The 6,108-nt window shown below is 41.3% G+C and overlaps 1 pseudogene; it reads right to left on the bottom strand.

The window, feature by feature from the left end:
* Nucleotides 1-2,216: 2,216 nt before the first annotated feature.
* Nucleotides 2,217-3,180, bottom strand: LOC142845019 (olfactory receptor 4F15-like; annotated as a pseudogene).
* Between the last annotated feature and the right edge of the window lie 2,928 nt (nt 3,181-6,108).

Below are 6,108 nucleotides of genomic sequence, written 5' to 3'. Positions count from 1 at the left end.
ATGAAACCCTGGCTCCGAAGATTCTGAAAATAACGAGGAGCAGTTAATTCATCCTTGGATAGTGATTGCCATCGTTACTACATTCTGTATGTTATTTTTTTATACAATGTTCAGTGACTGAATGCTGTTATGGTTCCTGGCTTAAAAAGATATCTGTCTGCTTCTGCTTCCCAAGTGCTGGGATTAAAGATGTACACCACCATGTCTGGTCTGAACTTGTACTGTCTATAGTGTAGATGGGCTGCAGACTCACAGCAATCCTCATGCCTCAGCCCCCACCCCAGTTTCCAAGATTACACACGTGGGCCACTATACTCTATGGATTTTCCTTTTAATACAATGTTCTGGTTGCAAATTATGTAATTATGCTAAAAAGAATTAGGAAAATATGAAGAAAATCTCAATAATATTTTTGCCAAAACTAGTAACAAAGAGGCATGCTTAAATTTAAATATAAGGATTAATAAATTATAAAGATGTCTATTTTATAAATACATTTCATAGCTCTAGCAAGATCTCAAAGTAAGGCTTTTTAATTTTTCTCTTGTGGTGTTAGGAACAAAATCCAGGACCTCCTACATGCTGGGAAAGTTATACCACTGAGATATGTCTCTCATTCCAAGAAAATAATTACATTTATTTATAGTTTAGTTTTATAAGAAAATTTTATTCATTATTCTATAGTATTTAAGCATAAAGCTGTCTTAATGTATGGCAAGGTTTAAAATACATTAATCAAGATATGAGTTAAAATAAATATACATCTATTTCATAACCTGAACATATTCAGTATGTACATTAGCTGTCTCTCCCACTCTGAAGTAGTCCTGATTGTAAAAAGCGCTTCCCTGCTGTCAGTGACTGCCCCCTAGTGGACATTTAGTAAGATCTCACGTAACTTCATGAAATCCCATAGGAGCAGGTCTAAACACACCTCAGGACACACACAGACTCCCACCAACAAACACTCCTCCACACCAGTGCTGATTGTGTCAAGGGATTTATTAGCCCTTGGGGGAAAAAAAGGAATCAACTCTCATTTTATAAGTAGTTTCCCTTCCAATTCTGAAACAAATTTTACCAAACAGCAAATAATGATTTAAAGGAGTCGTCAAAAATAACAGTTGAGTGTAGTAAATTTCTTGCTCACCACATATACCATTAGGCTAGGCTTTGAAATGAACTCATATTTTTTGTTGTGAGTTATTTTATTTTTTTAAAAAAGAAAACAAAATACCTTTTCTCATTTTACATACCAATCCCAGTTCCTACTCCCTCCCCTTCTCCCATTCCCTCTCCCTCCTTCCCCCTCCACTCCTCAGAGAGGGTAAGGCCCATTGCCTAGGAGAAGGTCCAAGGCCCTCCCTACTATATCTAGGCTGAGCAAGGTATCTATCCAAAGAGAATGGATTCCCCAAAAGCCAGTACAAGCAGTAGGGATAAATCCTAGTGCCACGGCCAGTGGCCTCGCAGTCTGCCCCACTCATACAACTGTCACCCACATTCAGAGGGTCTAGTTTGTTCCTGTGCTGATGAACTCATGTTTTATGATAATTTCTTCTATGTGACCCTCTTCCTCCTCCTCCTCCTCCTCCTCCTCCTCCTCCTCCTCCTCCTCCTCCTCCTTCTTTTTCTTCTTCTTCTTTTGATTTTCGAGACAGGGTTTCTCCGTAGCTTTTTTGGTTCCTGTCCTGGAACTAGCTCTTGTAGACCAGGCTGGCCTTGACCTCACAGAGATCCAGCTGCCTCTGCCTCCCGAGTGCTGGGATTAAAGGCATGCGCCACCACCGCCCAGCTATGTGACCCTCTTCTAGTGGGATCTGTAGTTCAGTTTTTAAATGTATCACTTGCTCAACCTATACCAATGGTACTATTTTCTTCAAGCACTCCTGAAACCTTAGTGCATGACTAGAATAAATTTTGGTAAAAACAGGTAAGTTTTAGCTTTTGATCTTTCTGTGTCAGGAGCTTATTTTCGATGCTAACTAAGAAGATGCTAGAAGTTCAAAGTGGTAGCCCATCTTGACGTTTTCTTTCAGGTAGCAGTTCTTCCTGGTGTCAACCTCAAGTTATTGCATTTTCATCAGTGAGAGCATATAATCTAGGTGTTGAACCCCTGGCTCATCACGATGTATGATATTGCTAGGAATGGTGCACACATTGTACAAATCTTAGGGATGCCCCTGACATTTCATGGGACCTTTCCTGCAAACCTTTTATGACATTTTCCTGTAGTGCCTAAGATAGCCCCACACTCTCCCCATTGCCACTTTCATGTCTTTGTTCCTGAATGTATAGATGACTGGGTTCAAAAAGGGAGTGATAAACGCATCAAAAATAGCAAGATATTTATCCAGGTGTGAGGTTGGTGAAGGCCACGTATAGAAAAACATCAGTGGCCCAAAGAATAAGATGACCACAGTGACATTGGCTGAAAGAGTTGAGAGGGCCTTAGACAATCCGCCAGCAGAATGTTTCCAAACAGTGAACAGAATGAAAATGTAGGAAATCACCAGTAAGAGAAAGGAGCCCACAGAAATGAGGCCACTATTGACAGTTACCATGAGCTCAAGCTCTTGAGTGTTCATGCAGGCAAGTCGCAGGAGTCGGGGGAGGTCACAATAAAAACTGTCCAGTGTATCAGGACCACAGAAAGGCAAGCCTACCACAAACACCAATTGTACCACTGAGTGAGTGAGGCCAATGACCCAGGAAGTGACTAAAAAGAACAGACACACTCGTGGGCTCATGATGATCAGGTAGTGCAGAGGCTTACATATGGCCACATACCTGTCAAAAGCCATGGCTATGAGCAGCACCATCTCAGTGCCCCCAACTGCATGACTGAAGAAAATCTGAGTGATACAGCCCCAGAAGGAGATGGTTTTGTGGTTCTTGAAAATGTCACAGATCATCTTGGGAGCTGTAATTGAGCAGAATATCATGTCAATGACCGAGAGATTAGCCAAGAGAAAGTACAGGGGGGGACTTTAGATGGGCATCCAAGGTTACAGTGAGCACAATGACAAGGTTGCCGAACATGCTCGCCAGGTAGAACAAGAAGGTGAAGACGAAAAGAAAAAGTTGAATCTCCCATACATTGGTCATCCCGAGGAACACAAACTCGGACACTACAGAGTGGTTCATCCCAAACATTGCTTCGGATGTCAGAGTCAGCATTCGTATTTCCTGAGGGAAAAACGAAAATGAGAACAGTTGACTTAGGCAAGAGTTAGTGTTTGAGAAAGAAAGCCTGTAGCGATGGAAGCAATTATTAAATTAAAATTATGCACAGCAAAATACTCTTTGTCACATGCATGCTTGCTTCCTCTTAGATGGGCCAGCTGATTTCCACATGGTGGCATAATTTTCAAAGCTATTGCTAGAGCGTCCCCACCTCTAGACCTGTTTCTTCTCTGTTGTTGCTTGATATTAAGTGAATATTTTCCATTTCCTCTTGTCCAGGATATTCTACCCGGATGACAAAAAGGCCATTTTTAGATCCCTTTGACCACAGTTTCTTATGAATTGAGATGATTTTGGCTATTCACATGAGCTATCTAACAATACGCATGCATGGTATACAGCTTTAAAAGTCCCTACACTTATTTTTTGTCACTCACACTTTAAACATTTGTCCTTTTTCTTCGACTTCCAAAATTTCTGTCATTGTATTATACATTACACAAAGTCCAAGTCTCAAACTGCAGGTAACCATGCTCTGATTTGTGAAATCATAGTCTGACAGAATCTTCACACACTCAATGATTTGTCCTGGCCAACTTGACCCAAGATAGAGTCATCTGAGAGGAGGAAACCTCAACTGAGAAAATACTTTCTTAAGACCAGGCAGTAGGCAAACCTTTAGGGCATTTTCTTGACTAGCGATTGATGAGGGAGGACCCAGTTCTGGGTGGGAGGTCCTGGGTTCTAACAGCAAGCAGGTTGAACATGCCATAAAGACTAAGCCTGTAAGCAGTACTCCTCCAGTGCTTCTGAATCAGCTCCTGCCTCCAGGTTCCTGCCTTGTTTGATTTCCTGTCCTGACATCCTTTGATGATAAATAATGACATGGGAAGTGTAAGCAAATAAATCCTTTCTTCCCCAACTTGCTTCCAGCCATGATGTTTCATTACAGTGGTAGTGACCCTAGCTGAGACAGCTCTGCTAGTGATAAGTTTATTTTGTCATTCATAATTGTATAACTGTCCATTTCTTGAACTGAAATGTAACTTCTCGCTGGAGGTGCTGCCCAGAGGTAGAGTACTTTCTTAGCATGTGCGAGGCCTACGTTTGATCACTGGAACATCAAATGAAACATAGTTTATCTGGTATGGAAATCAAGTTTTGTTCATATGTGTGGTTTCTGCCACCATCATGTCACTAACAGGGACACTCACCAGCCTGATGACAAGTGCTTCATGCTTGCTGAGTGAAGGAATAAATTCACGGGACTGCGGGCTGACATTAGAGTTGAGAGTCTATCACAAGCCAGTCGGCTTCAGACCAATAGTGTGTAAATAGCACGCCAACCAGAGGATCCCAAGATCCCAAGATCATTCCTGTACTTTTTTTTTAACTACATAGAGATAAGTTGTATGGGAAAATTCTGTTGTAAAATAATAATGAAGCCTCAGTCACACTTAAAAAAGTCAATCAAAGGCATCTAATGTTTCAAAATGAAGGAAGTCATTTTGCTTTCTAACCAATATTCACTTTCAATAAAGTCTGTGGTCTAAAGGGTTGTGAGCCGAGATAAACCACCCTCTGTTGTAGATCTAATATAGATCTGCACACCCACTTGACTCCTCACAAAAATTCATAATTCTTCAAAATAGACTTGAATTGGGTAAAAGAATGGCAAATAAAACATTGGTAGGAAAGAGCCGGATTGTCTGTGTGTGCTTGGGGACAGGGTGATTTCTGAGTTATAAAGAGCATAGAAGCGACTAAGGCCAGCGGTCACATCACAGCATGGGAAGAAGAGGATAGTAGTTCTTTAGGGATCAGGAACAGGTGCTGCAGGTGGATGGTGAGATGATTTACACAGAAGCAGATATCACCAAACATCATGAAACTTTACACTGGAATCAGTTCCACAGTCTCTCAATAAATGTTCTTCACAATAAACAACTTTTCAGCTCTCTTTTTATTTACTAGGCTCTTCTGGGGACTGAACCCAGGTCCTTGTGCATGCTTTAAAAACAAGCGCTTTACCATTGAGCTATTTCCTCAGCCCCACAAGTAGCTTTTAAATTGGTTTCTGATCACTGTTGTAAGAAATGGTTACAAAATTTGGGCCTTAAAACAGCTGTCCTGAGCCAGATGGTGGTGGCACAGGCGTTTAATCCCAGCATTCAGGAGGCAGAGGTAGGCGGATCTCGGTAAGTTTGAGGCCAGCCTGGTCTATAAGAGATAGTTCCAGGACAGATAGGGTTGTTATAGAGAGAAGCCCTGTCTCAAAAAACCAAACCAAACCAAACCCAGCCATCCTGTTCTCGGTCCAGTGTCCCAATTCCCACACACTCACCTCTCTCCTTATCCTCACCTACCCCAACACACTTACAGTTTTACAAGCAGGAAAGCTGATGTGAATCTTTGAGTGTAAAATTAAAGTATCCCCAGAGACTTATTCTTTTGAAATTTCCAGAAAAGAATCTGTTTTCTTGTCAGTTCCAGCTTCTAAAGACTGCCTGCATTTCTTGGTTCAGGGTCTCACAATGCCAGCATCTACACTTAATCCTCTCACCTCCTTTCTTTCTGACTCGCCAGAGTTCTCTTAGAATTATCTCTGGAATTGTGTTGGACAGATCAATGATAACCTTAAATCTTAAAATTCCTGAACCAATTATATCCATAAAGTCGCCTTTGACGTAAGGTAATATTTACAGATCTGCGTTGAGGCCACATGCATCCTTGAAGAACATTATTCTGTATGCCACACTGTTTTATGGGATAATGACAATCTTCCAATAAAACAATGAGTTTGACACTATGGATTTTGGGTAGCTTGTGAGGATATTAAAAAGGATATTGAGGGGTGATGCCCTATGAGTATGCATCAATAGTTTCTGACTCTACTAATACATAAGATGGACAATGAGCGGC

This window comes from Microtus pennsylvanicus, chromosome 2 (assembly GCF_037038515.1).
Source record: "Microtus pennsylvanicus isolate mMicPen1 chromosome 2, mMicPen1.hap1, whole genome shotgun sequence".
Taxonomy (NCBI): domain Eukaryota; kingdom Metazoa; phylum Chordata; class Mammalia; order Rodentia; family Cricetidae; genus Microtus; species Microtus pennsylvanicus.
Note: the sequence above shows the minus strand (reverse complement) of the source record. Positions and strands in the feature narration are given on the sequence as shown.